The sequence below is a fragment of the Cebus imitator genome, unplaced genomic scaffold (assembly GCF_001604975.1).
Source record: "Cebus imitator isolate Cc_AM_T3 unplaced genomic scaffold, Cebus_imitator-1.0 Scaffold78, whole genome shotgun sequence".
Classification (NCBI taxonomy): domain Eukaryota; kingdom Metazoa; phylum Chordata; class Mammalia; order Primates; family Cebidae; genus Cebus; species Cebus imitator.
Genome location: NW_016107393.1, coordinates 1264529 through 1277893, shown reverse-complemented (window position 1 = coordinate 1277893; position 13365 = coordinate 1264529). Strand labels below are relative to the sequence as shown.

General features: G+C 40.8%; 2 protein-coding genes across 2 annotated transcripts in view; one reads left to right on the top strand and one right to left on the bottom strand.

Moving 5' to 3' along the window:
- RBM45 (RNA binding motif protein 45) overlaps nt 1–13365 on the bottom strand; it is a 474379-nt gene that overhangs the window by 338165 nt on the left and 122849 nt on the right. The gene's annotated exons all lie outside the window — the stretch shown is intronic.
- Nucleotides 1–13365, top strand: part of PDE11A (phosphodiesterase 11A) — a 398839-nt gene that overhangs the window by 279747 nt on the left and 105727 nt on the right. The gene's annotated exons all lie outside the window — the stretch shown is intronic.

Genomic DNA, 13365 nt, shown 5'->3' with positions numbered 1-13365 from the left:
AAAAAAAAAAGTTCTTCATTCTGCTTGACTTTTCAAGCTGATTTTTCTTCCTCAGAGAAAAGCAAAGGAGAGAACCAAGGAACCAGTCAGGGTTGCCTGGGCCTTGAGTAACAGGCTGGAATGCCACCTCTCTGCTCTCATTTCTCCTTCATGTGGACCTGGGCTATTCATAGTGAAACATAAGGCTTTCCTTTTTCTGGTTTTACTCTTTTGTTGTTACTGTAACACAGAAATTAATATTGATGGAATGTATATGTGAACAAAGTAACTAGGGAATTCTCTGAAAAGAACATGCCATAAAACAGACAAGAAAAAATAAATTATTAAATTACTGACATTCAGTCCTAGCTGAGGATCTGGCCTCTCAGCACGTCAGGCTACATGTTGGAAAGGCATTCACTTTCAATGACAACAAACAGTTAAACTCCAAATGCTTCAATGTAGAACCCATACATATCTTGTCATTGGTTGAGGACTTGAGCCTAATTCAGGGCAAACAGTTTGATCTGTAAGAGCTCACTCAATATACATCCTTCACTGCCATTCACATGGGCAACTGCTCTTTGCCAGTTTAGAGCAGCAAAATAGAGGGAGGGTGTTTTTGCTTTTCCAGAGAGCTAGTCAGATTGGAAATTAACCATAGTTAACAGTTATGATAATCAACAGTGGGCAAACATATTAACTTAAATTGAATACTATTACATGCATGTAAATTCTGCAGACTCGCATTAACAAATTAGTGGAAAATATCATTCTTGTGAACCTCTAATGAGTATAAATAATGATACAGTCAGATTTGTCTTAGCCAGACTCTAAGCTACTTGAAAATTGCTATTATCTTCGGTAACTAACAAAATGCCTGATACACAGTAGGCACTCAAGAAAACATTTGTTGAATGACTAAATCAATACATTGATGACTGAATAAATGAATTGATAAATAAACCAAAGCTTGCAACTCTACCTGAGCTTCACAGATAACAAGCCTTGGAAAGCTGTGAAGCATTCAGATCTTTTACATGTTTGGGTGTATGCATCTAATGGAAAGTAAATTCAGGAGACCTGAGTTGTAATCTTGTTTATTCACAACTCTATGAGACAAATGTTATTGTTACCTCATTTAATTGATGAAAAGACTAAAGCCTAAAGAGGTAAAATAACTCACTGAAGATCACAGAATTAGTAGATCACAGTATAAGATTTAAATCCAGTTCTAATCCAGTGCTCATGTTGTTACCATTATAGGAGTCTACCCTCACACCTATGAATTTTTTGAGCAGTGAAAGAAGAACCCAGGGAGCAGGACAGGCTGCATTTCCCCACAGCATTAACCCTTCTTCTGTTTCAAAGCCCAGAGTAGAACATTGAAGAGAAAATGCTTATAAAATTCAGATACTGTTTTGGAGATGACATGAAATACACTGAGAGTCACAATGCAGGCTGGATGAAAAACCTGAGCTCTCAATAGGTCACTGATCTCAGGTTGGAGTTTTCCATTCTTTTTCTCATGGTGGGTGCTGCAGAGGTGGAGAACTGGCTTATCCAGGTCTGGTTTGGCCATCATCATCACTAGACATGGGTTCACATCCCAGCTTTGTCTCACTTCCGACTGTAGGCAACCCCTTTGGGCCTCCCTTTCCACAGTCACAAAAGTGAGAGCAGAAAAATCATCTCAAGGGGTTGTGTCAGGATTAAATGAGATGAAAATATGCAAAAACCTGTATTTATCCTAGCACATCACAGATGCTCAATAAATATTAAGTGCCTCTTCAGTTTCTCCTGTACTCTTAAATAAGATGATCTCATTTCTTTAGTCATCTTGTTTTTCTCTCTGGTCTTGCTTAATCAGTAAATTTTGGTTTCTTATTTAAAGAGGAGGAGAAATGGGTTTTCTCTTCCGGTAAAACTCTGGAAAATCTCAGACCCAAGGAACAAATTTAAAGCTAGAAATCTACATTAGACACAGCTTTCTGAGGCTCTACTTCCCAGGCTTCTTCCCCAGCTCCCATTTCCCAGGGAAAACTACACTAATGATACAGACACTTACGGGGCTTCCAGCACTGGCCAGCTCAATGGGAAAAAAACGCTTCCATAAATTATAGAGAAAGTCTTGGAAAGTTTACCTGCAGCAGAGGATCTCATCATTTTTTGTGAGGAAGCACTATTAGTCATTTACATAAAGTTGGTATAGTGGCAGGTGTAGGTTTTCAGGAAAGGTTCTGGGCAGCACAGGCAGCCTACCCTTTCCTGCTGAAAATGACAACCACCAAGGAGAAGGAAGCATGATAGGAAGTAAGCCCATGAATGGGCAAATCCACATATCAGCTAAAACTCCAAGATCCAGATCTGACCCCAGGGAAAGCTGCTTTCTCAGACACATCAGAGCTTTGGATTTTTTTTTTTTTTTCTTACTCACTATGACTTTATTCACTATAAAGGGGATAATTGGGATACATAAGTGGGAGGTCTTTGTCAGTGGCTCTCAGCTCTGGCGGGACATTAGACTTGCCTTGGGAAGGGAGCCTTGAAAATAATACCAATACCTGGATGTCACCCCAGACTCATTTAAAAGAGTGGGGCAGTGGGCCAGAATTGATATACTTTTTAAACCCCAGGTGATTCTGTAATAGAGCTAGGAATGAAAAACACAGGTCTAGCTAGTGTTTCCCAAACTGGCATCTCATAGAACACTGCTCCACAGAATATTAATACATGTGCCACATGCCCACAAGAAGTTTTTTGGTATTAAAATAATTTTGTTAAAATGCTATATTAAATAAAGTTAAACAGGTGTCTTTACTGTACAATTTCTGAGACGTTATGCCCTTGGGGGCACTGTGCCTCAACTGGTGGAGTATTAACTTTATTCAGCCAGTTTTGTTGATCACACCTTTTATAAAGCCTATCAGCTGGTGACTTCTGTAACAGTGTGCTAGGGAACACCAATCTGAGCACCTGTTAGTCTTGGACTTGGCCTTGGTTACACATTATCAAAAAAAAGGCAGAGAGAGTCTTGATCTGAGGCATCCACCAGTGGCCATGTTCTGTAATCTGAAATGCCACAGGACCATCCAGATGCTGGCATTAATACTATTTTGAGAATGAGCCTTTAATTATTATGCTCATCATTAAATAATGGTTGCAATAAAGACTTACCTCCGGAATTTCCGAAGAATAAGTCACTTTAATTACAGTAATGTATATTTCAAAGCTGTTTCATTTTTTTATTGTATTTCCACCCTGAAAAGAAAATTTGTTGCTGTTTTGAGTTATAAATTGCCCCCAAAGAAGGGGAGCTCCTAAAGATTCATATCACGTTAGTATACCCAGAGACACTCAGAGAGAAAGTCTTTAACTCCAACCAGGGATCTCTGAAAGGAGGTGGAAATAAAACAGAACTGACAGTGATATTGAGTTTGAGTATGTGCAGAAATTAATGATGTACTAACTATCTAACTGCCTAAAATAAAAATGGGTAGTCAGTGATTTGTATTTTACTGAGCAGAAGTGGCAAATTTTCTTATGTGCAGCTGAGATTATGTACTGCTGTAAATGAAACCCAAACTCTAGTTCTCAGGATCTGAGAGGGAGCTCTTTGAGCCTGCATCTTCCCTTCGTAATAGAAGCCTGCATATTCCCTGAATATCTGATTTATTCCCTTTTCAACAATGTCATTCTTCCATTCCATTTGTAGTTGGTAATATATAACCATGAGCAATTTCTAAATCACATTGAACTAGTGACCATACTACACGCCAAGGGCCTTAGAAATTATTCAAGTTCGGTATAATGAAAATAATAATGATAATAATTTGTATTACTGTTATTGCTATCATTAGTTGAGCACTTACTATGTACCAGGTTGCATGTGTTATCTTAATTTAATCATCAAAACAACTCTCTGAGATGAGTTTGGTTGGCCGTCTTGGCCTGATGGAAAGCTGCTGCAGCTAAGAGAAGTAAAGTAACTTGCTCAAGTGAGCATCAAAGCTGAGACTGGAACCAGTGTCCGTAAACGCTCTTTGCAGTGTGCTCTGCTGTTAAACTTATGGTATGTCTTTTCCACCAATTAAGAGAAATGACAGCTGATACATTTGACTTAAAGAAAATGGCTTTTGGCATTTATCCACATTATTTTCCACTATCTAATTCTAAAGCACAAAATTTCTAGTTGTGGCAAAAGCTATTTTTATATTTTATTTTTATTCCCCAGAAAACAGTTTCCAATGTTGAAGAATAATAATCTTATCAATATAAATAACCTACCTGCAGGTGTTTTATATCATATTCAATGACAAACTATGAAATGTAACATTTTTTCTTTGACAGCCTATGAAATCCATCATCTATTTTCATAGATCCTTCATTCAGAAACAGATTTGATTTTCAGGATTTATGGTCCGATCAAAAATATTTGAATTAAAGATTTGCAGCTTTTAAAATCAATATCAGGATTTACTAGTAAAAACCTAGAGTCAGTGGGTGAAATGTTATTGTAATCACTTATCCTTTGTGACCTTTAAAAGAATAAAAAAATAACTGCTGTCTCATGCGTATAGTTTATATCCCAAAACACTAGATAAGAGCAAGAAACTTTTTTCATTCACCCTGTAGTTCGTGACTCTTGCAAGAACTGCCAGTATACTGCTACTAGGAGGCAGAGGCATTGTATGATCTCAGTGTTTAATAAGACGCAAATAGATGAGATAGAAAAAGGCCTTTATTCACCTGCTGTGTCTTTACAAGAGTCACCAGAATGGAGAGAAGTATGACTTGATTCATTTTCAGAAGATAAATTTACAATCCATCTACTCTTGTTCTCTGATGGGTTAGCATGCAGGACTCCTGTATGAGTCCAAAAAATGGACTGACTCCATCTAGAATTTCTGTTTAATCAAATCATCCTCACAGAGGCAAAATATTTCTTCTCAGTGGTAATTCCAACTTTAAAAGCATTATGTTTTAAATAAATTATTTTATTTATCATATCATTTATTGGATTGATTAAACGTGTTTCCATGTGCTGGTGCTTTCTTGGCATAAAAGTATAACCATTATGATCTGAAATGCCTCATATTCCAGACACAGTCTACACAATGCTACCAATTAGAGTTTGATCTAAGAGAGAGATTGAGCAGGGCATCCTGACTGTTGGTAAATTCTGCCTCAGATTGCAAGGAGCACTTGGCAGGGGCTAGAGGAAAGGGAAAGTCTTGACTGGAAATTGGTAGATTCTGATCCTGGCTCCACCACCAACAGGTGCTCTCACCTTGGGCAAGTTATTCAACCTCTCTGGCATTAGACAAGCAGGGGTCGGCCTACTATCATTTTCAGGCATTCTGAGTGATATTCAGAGGACCACAACTAGTCTCTTGCTGGTTTCTAATGAGCTGAGCCGAGGATGAGACCAAGGTCTCTAAAGGCTTTCCTGAAATCCCTGAATGCTACAGGCAATACGAGGCAGGCCATTTGTTGCCTGAGAACCCAGAATTCAAAATGGAACCTTCGATGTTGGATGCTGGGTGGTGATGGAAGTGGAAGAGGAATAGAGAAAGGGGAAAAGGATGATTCCAGCATCTCTAGGGTTTTAAGCTAGTCCAAGACTGCAGTTTGGAACACCACCAAAATCGACTTCTTTACTTTCCTTCAAGAGTATGAGACCCAGAGCCATCTTGGGCTTGGCCCAGATGCTCCACAGCAAACTCCCTGTGCCACCCATCCCATGCAGAGGTGAAATGTGGTGCCTTGAGGTGCACAGAGGCTGGAGACCAGGCCACTGGGAGTTCAGGGCCAAAAACAAATGAGTCCAAAGTAGGGCACCAACGTCGGAACAGGGTGGTTCCCAGAGGTAGGGTGAATTCAGAAACGGGAGCCAAATTGTCAAAGTAAGGCACAGCTGAGGGAACACTAGCTATATATCAGGAGCAATGAAGGAGGTCCCTGATAAAATCATTGACGGTTTTCAAACTGTTCTCTACTTTCTCCTCTGCTAGTGAGGCTCCTACCCTCGGAGTACTGTTATACAAAGACAGCAGGTCAGTGTTTCCCCAGGGCTCTTGCACCACCACAATAAAGCTTTAGAACATTCTACTTCTGGCCTCCATCCAACTAACATTATGGAATGCTTTCTTTTCCTTCTTTTCTCCTCCCCTGTGGCTGCCTACTTCATAGCTTGCCCCCATCCTCAGTTTTTCTGTCATTGTTTAATACTTCCAGATAGTTCTCAGTTTCCCCTGGTGGTCAATATCTATATTAATTCAGTAATCCTTATTTGATGCTAATGTTAGATAATCCCAGTCCATCTTTTATTACCTCCCATTTAGGTTTAGCTCCCCAAATTGCAAGTTTCATTCTCATCACCTTTTTCCTTTCCTCTTCACCTCTCACCCTCAGAGTCTCTGTTCAGGCTTACTTGTTAGTTAGAAGCTCTGCCTTACCCCGCCACAAATCTCTTTCACACTGGCAAGTGAAGCCTGTCTTTGTTGAGCATAGAAATCTAGGATTGCAATTCTTTTGTTTCATATGTCCATAGATTTTATCTTTTAGCTTCCAAGTTTGCCTTGAGAGATCAAATACCAGACTGCTTCTTTTTCCTTTTAAAGTTACGCATTGTTTCTGTTTGGCAGCTTGTAGGATTCTTTTTCCTTCTACCTTAAATGTCAGGAATTTTATCAGAATGTGCCTGAGTATCGGTCATTTTCATTGTTTCTGCAGACTCTGATCTTTCCTTGGTTTAGGGAAATGGTTTATATTTGTTTGTTTAATTATTTCATTTCCTTAATAGGTTCCTTTTTTTTTCTTTTGGGATTTCTGGTGTTTGTTCATTTTCCTCCTGGAGCTATCCTCCAAGTATTTTGTCTCTTCCCTCCAGATTTCCAAATTTGTACGTATTTTTTATGCTTCACTATGTTTCTTCCACTTAATCTTTCAACTCACTACTTCAGATCTCAACAAGAACCATCTTTTTCAATTTACCTACTAAATTTTTTTTAGAAGTCTAATTTCTAGTCCCATTTTTCCTTCTGTAACCCTTAGATGATGATGATTATGATGATATGCAAATTGTCTTCTGTCTCCCCCAGCAGCTCTTTTTCTCTCTGGTGACTGGGTTCTTCCTATGCATTATTATTTTCCTTTGTGCATTGAGGCTCAGGTCAGACTCCTTGGTGACTTCAACGGCAACAGTCCAAGGACTATTGAAAGGCACTGAGGCCCCACAGGTAAGCAGTGAGTTTACAGGCAGGTGGTTGTCAACCTCTATGGAGACTTCAGCAGAAGACCTCTTGGGTTTCCTGGTCTCCTCAGCTGGCGGCCACAGCTGATGCCATCCCCACCTCTCAGGTATGGAGGAGGACTCAGCCTGCCTGATAAGCTGTGGTGGTGAAGATATACAAGAGGGCTAGGAGAACAGATGCACTCAGGTATGCTACTGCTGTCCTCCTGCCAAGAAAGACCACTGGGTGCGGGGTGTTCCTAGAATTCCCAGGGCTCTCCAGCACTGGGCCTGGGCTCTCATCTGGCCCAGAGAGACCAGCATCTCTTACCAGCCTCAGACAGAACCCTTCAGGGCCTGGGCTTTGCTGGCATTCTCAAGGCCAGGCAAGCCTGCTAGTAAAATGGAGCTGGTCCTGGATTCCCACTCTAGCATCTCACTGGCATCACCTGGGGAATGTTTAAGAAATAAGAATTCTAGGTCCTGAATCAGAATCACTGAATCAGACCCTCAAAGTGGGGCCTGGGAATCTGGGTTAATGCAGTTTCTAGGTGAATCTGAAACAGAGCTGATTAGCAAAGCCACTGATTTAGGGTGGAAGCTGATGCTTCTGCCTAGGAGCCCATTTTAGATGTGGTTGGAGCAGTATATGCCCTGGTAAGAGTTCTGGCCACTGTGATTTTATATTCAAAATGGTAACTCTCCCAAAGACCTAAGATATACTCAGTTTCTCCTTCTTTCTCAGTATACCAGTTTCTCTCTCTTTCATGCAATTATTTTTTGTGACATGGTCTTCTATAGCTTGGGATAAGAAGGAAAGGTATTTGTGAACAGGAATGAATATCCTCTATTATAGACACTGGATTTAAACATGCTGGGGCAATGTACAATAAGAAGGGCATGCAGAGAAAATTGTCATGATAGTAACTTTTGCTAGGTTATGTTGCGGAAAGAAGCACTGCAAAGGTTTGTTTCTAGCTCTCACTACATGTCAGCCATGGGTTGGCTCTGGCTCTGTTGCTCCTTTATCCAGGATTCAGGCTGAAGGAGAAGACCCATCTGAAACATGCCATTCTCATGGTAGAGGGAATAAAACAAGAGAGCTGGCAAAACTGTATGGTAAACCCTATGGTCTCTGTGTGTGCATGTGAGAGAGCATATATCGACCCACTTACATTCTATTGGCCAGAGCAAGTCATAGCCAAGCTTGAAGTCATTGGACAGGTAAATATCATCTCGTCATTCCGTGGGAGGCCTGAGTCACATGGCAATGCATGCACATGTAGAATCCTCTCACATGTAAAAACGTGGATACTGGAAATAATACCATTCATCGCAGCCATTGAGCAGGAAAGCTCTTTTGGAAATTGTCCCCATTAAAGAGGCCCAGTAAGGAAAAGCACTAGATAGACAGTGATTGAATAAGGTGAACTGGACCATGGCCCCCTACGCCTCATGGCTGGTGGTATATCAGTACTCAGTGATTCAGGAAGATGGGAGATATCCTTTCTCCTCCTGCTCTCCACAGAGAAAACATGCACAAAGGGATCCAAAGGAAGTTTGAACATACTTTAGGTTCATGCTGATCTCTCTAAAATTGTATAGTCAAAAAAAGTCATGAAACAATCAGAGAGGTCCAACTGGTTGCCACACTTGCCCCTAAGCAGATTATCACAGACTTCAGGGGCATCTTGCAAGGTTGCTAGAGCATGTTTCGCATCCTCCTACCCCCAACTAAATAACTCTTTCTCTTGCACACATTCCTTTATTCCCTTCCCCCAGTACCCCCAGCTTTTTCTGTTTTATAGCTTCAAAGTTTCCTCCTCCCCTCTGTTTCCTGAACTGGATTCCCCATTTGGTTTTAACTTTTAAGTCTCCAGCCTTACTATTCCTTTCTTGCTTAGCTTCACTGCTGGGCAGGGGCAGAGGAGGAGATGAAGGGAGGGGAGGAAATATACCAGGTGGTAGTTAGCTTATCTTTCTTCCTGAGTGACACAGATACATAAAAAGTGAAAGTTAGCTCACCCAGCCAAGGCTGGCAGAGATTTTAGGGTCTTCTGCTCACACATTCTCTCAGTTCCAACTTGAATTTCAGGCATAGCCCTATTCAATCACCCCTTCCCAATTTCTGGGTGTTTGAATTGTAAAACTGTCCAAATTCTTACTCTACCCCACTCTCCACCTTTTCCCTTTAAGTTTCTAACATAGTCATAACTTATTGCAGTTTCTTACCAGTAAGTTAGTTAACTTCTAAGCCTTGTAAGGGTGTGGATTCAACAAGAAATTAGCTGCAGGTGGTAGCCACTAGAAAAATGCTGATTCCCTTCCTTTCAGTTTCATGCCCACTTCATATGTCCTTGTTCTTATCTCTTTTCTTTCACAGCTGAAAGCAAGAGAGCAGTATTTGCACATTTAACCCTTCTGTGGTGCTAACCATTAGTGATCCTAATTATCAGAAACTATGAAAGAAAATAAGTACAGTTATTGAAAACTTGAGTTTCACCCATGGTTTCTGTAATAAGCATCTGTATTAAGCTTTGATTTTATCCCTTTCCTTGTCCCAAAAGAGAGCTAAAGAAAATTCATTATCAACCACTTTATCAAATGACTCTCCACATCATTAAATCATGCTGTTGTTTATGCAGAAGTAGGAGGCAAATTCAGAAACACATTACCCACGAATTCCAGAAGCATCAGAGTAGGAAGAGCAGCTGATACTTAATTGCCTGATTGTTTCGCTTGTGCTCTGGGACTGATCCCTAACACTTTCCTCTTGCTGGCTCTGCCACCCTGCCTCTTAGCTGGGGCCTCCCTTCTCAGAAGGGGGATTAAGAGTCGGAACCTCCATTACCTCTACTGACCTTTGGAAGTGGAACTTTTCTTCAGTCCTCAAGACGTTGCCTCCTTTTACTTTCCTAACCCCCTCTTCCTCCTGAGGATCCTTTCACATCTTTCCACTGAATTTAGCTAACATTTAGGGGCAGGCTGCCAAGGGGTGGACTTCCTATCTGGTACAAAAATGAGGCAGGCAGAGTTTCTGTTCTGTTCTGCCCTTCAGAGAGTCCCTGTCTCGTGGGATGCATAGATACCTGTGCAGCACCTGGCAATGTACCTGACACATAGCAAGCCCTAAGTATTTGTCTAATGAACTGGATGAGTGGATGACTGCACAGCAGCTTCAATGGAGAGCAGTCTATGGTAATTGCTGTAGGAGAGAAAAGGACAAAAGGTAAGGGGAGATCGAAGTGAGAGGCATTGCCTGTGCTTAGAGGCACCAGGAAGAACTTTGTCAGGGGCAGTAGAGAAGATCAGAGCTGCAGGCCAGGGGTTCTGTCCAGCTAGGCAAGGTGAAGCAAACTGGGATTGTCACTAGGGCTCCCTGAGAAGGGGAAATCTTTCCTGGGCCTTTTCTCAACAGGATAGTCATACATAATTTTCTAAATACAGGGAGTACAATGATAGGAACCTAGGCATGGTAAGGGAGGGTGCACTCAACAAGATTGTTAGACTGGAGAAGCACTCCATGCCAGCTCTCCACAAGAGGGTCTTTTTTCCCTGGCAGAAAGAGCAGCCTGATAATCACATTTGACAAGGTTACAGCTCCCTGATCCTTATCTTTTTTTTTTAAAGAGACAGTGTCTCACTCTTTCACCCAGGCAGCTGCAGTGCAGTGTTGTGATCCTAGCTCACTGCAGTCCTGAACTCCTGGGCTCAATCAGTCCTCCAACCTCAGCCTCCCAAGTAGCTCAGACTGCAGGTGTGGACCATTGTGCCTGGCTAATTTTTTTTTCTGTAGAGACAAGATCTTGCCCAGGCTGGTCTCCAACTCCTAGCTTCAAGTGATCCTCCTGCCTTGGCCTTCCAAAGTGTTGGGATTACAGGCATGAGCCATCACACCCACCTCTTATCTTTAACTTGGACTTGATGTATCATGTTTCCCTCCAGTGTATCTTGGATACTCCCATATTGAATAGATTTCTTTCCAAGAGTGAATATGGTGCAGTTCCCTAAAGAGAAAAAGCCTTTCTTGATTGCCTTCTCTAAGGCACGAAGGAGAGGAAGAACTAGAATTGTAATTGGGACACTTTAAAGGAACCACCATTCTTGGGTCTGACATGGAATATTTATTTTGAATTTCTAGATATTTAGAACTCAGTGCATTTGCAATAATGATAACTATCTGTTATGGACTAAATTGTGTCTTCTTCACTCCCAAATTCATATGTTGAAACCCTAATCCCTAGTACCTTAAAATGTGGCTGTATTTGGAGATAGGGGTTTTAAAGAGGTCATTAAGGCTAAATGAGGTCATATGGTTGATCCCTAATCCAATGACTGGTGTCCTATGAGAAGAGGAAAAGACACCAGAGGTGCACAGGTACAGAGAGAAGGCTGTGTGAGCACACAGTGAGAAGGCAGTCGTCCACAAGCCAAGGAGAGAGGCCTCCACAAACCAAACCTGCCCAATACCTTGCTTTTGCATGTTCAGCCTCCAGAACTGTGGGTAAATAAATTTCTGTTGTCTAGGCCACCCAGTTTGTAGTATTTTGTTATGGCAGCCACAGCAGACTAATACACTGTTGTATACTGAGGGCCTCCTATGAACCTGGCACTGTGCTAAGTATTTTGTCTCACTTAAGCTTTTCAATGACTGTAAGACAGTTGTCATTGTGTTCCCTTCTCAGAATAGGACACTGATGCCCAAGGCCACAGCTTTAGCACACAGCAAACTCAGATTCAAATGCACATCTGTTTGGCTCGGGAGGTTATGCACTTGGCATCCCACCAACCCACATTTATTAAGTACTAGCCATGAGAAAAATACTAGGCTATGATAATTGCTGACATTTGAGAATCTTAATCCTTTCCTTATGGAACTTACAAATGATGAGAGACAGATTCACAAAGATCACAAAAATAAATAAATTTTTTAAAGATGCATGGAGGAAAATCTCTGGAAGCAATAATTCCATGCTGTGCCACAGTGAATCTAAGCTATGTGGCATTCAAATAATTGTGTGGACAATATAGGGTAGTGGTTACAAACACAGAGAGCAGGGGTAGAGACATTAGGTTTGATTTCTAGTCCCAGCAGTTTTCTAGTTGTGTGACCTTCAGAAAGTTGCTTATCTTCTTAACTTCAGTTACTTCATCTGTGCTATGGAGGCTAAATTGGGACTAGTAATAGAATCTTGCCCATGAGGCTATTGCAGGATTAAATGAAATATTATAAAGCACTTAGCACAATGCTTGATAACAATGCTTGATACACAATATGCCTTAATAAATGCACTGTGATGAAAAAAAAATGCATTTCTAATGCGTGTTCCACCCAGCACTAACAAAACTAGCCAACCTGTCTAAACATGGTTGATTTCTTAATTTTTAAAATTTTTTAAATTAATAATACTTATAAGTATTATTCAATTTATGAATATTCTCACTGACCCTTGTATGTGGGTTTTCAAATACAATTTCATTTCCAAGGTAGTTTTGCCCTGTCCACCATATTCAGCTTAAGTCAGATACCAACGTATTGCACCAACAACACAGGCAAAATTAAAATGTTTGTCAGTGTGGAATAACAGTCTAACAGAATGGAAGACAGAATGAACTAATAAAATATCTGTGAGAAGTCAAAGAGCAGATTAAAAACGAAGCGTGTTCATGACATTGTGTGCATGCATGTACTTGTGTGTGTATTCAGGAACACCTCCATCCAGCCAAGAATAAATCCAGGTACAATTCAAGACAGGGAATTGTGGCTCAGGAATCAGGATACACATCCCTCTTTGCCTCACTTGATAGATTAATTCTTCACTCCAAGTGATGGCTTTATTCAGCCCTAAGAGTAGAAACCTCTTTTATAATGCTTCATGTGCTTTTATGGAAAAAAAACAATATAAATATTTACTGGATGTATAAGTAAAAGTGTATAAATTCTTATTTATCTTGCCGCATAGTGGGACCATGAAAAACGTGGGAACTAGAGTCTATTTTTCTCTAAGAAGACACCCAACGGATTGTTGAGACAACGGCAGAGAGAGGCTTTGTTTCAGAAGTGACAAAGAGGCTCTACCCTACTTTTTGATGCACAGGATGGGAAGCTGTTTATATTGAATGCATAGATATCGAAATCTTTCTTCTGACCA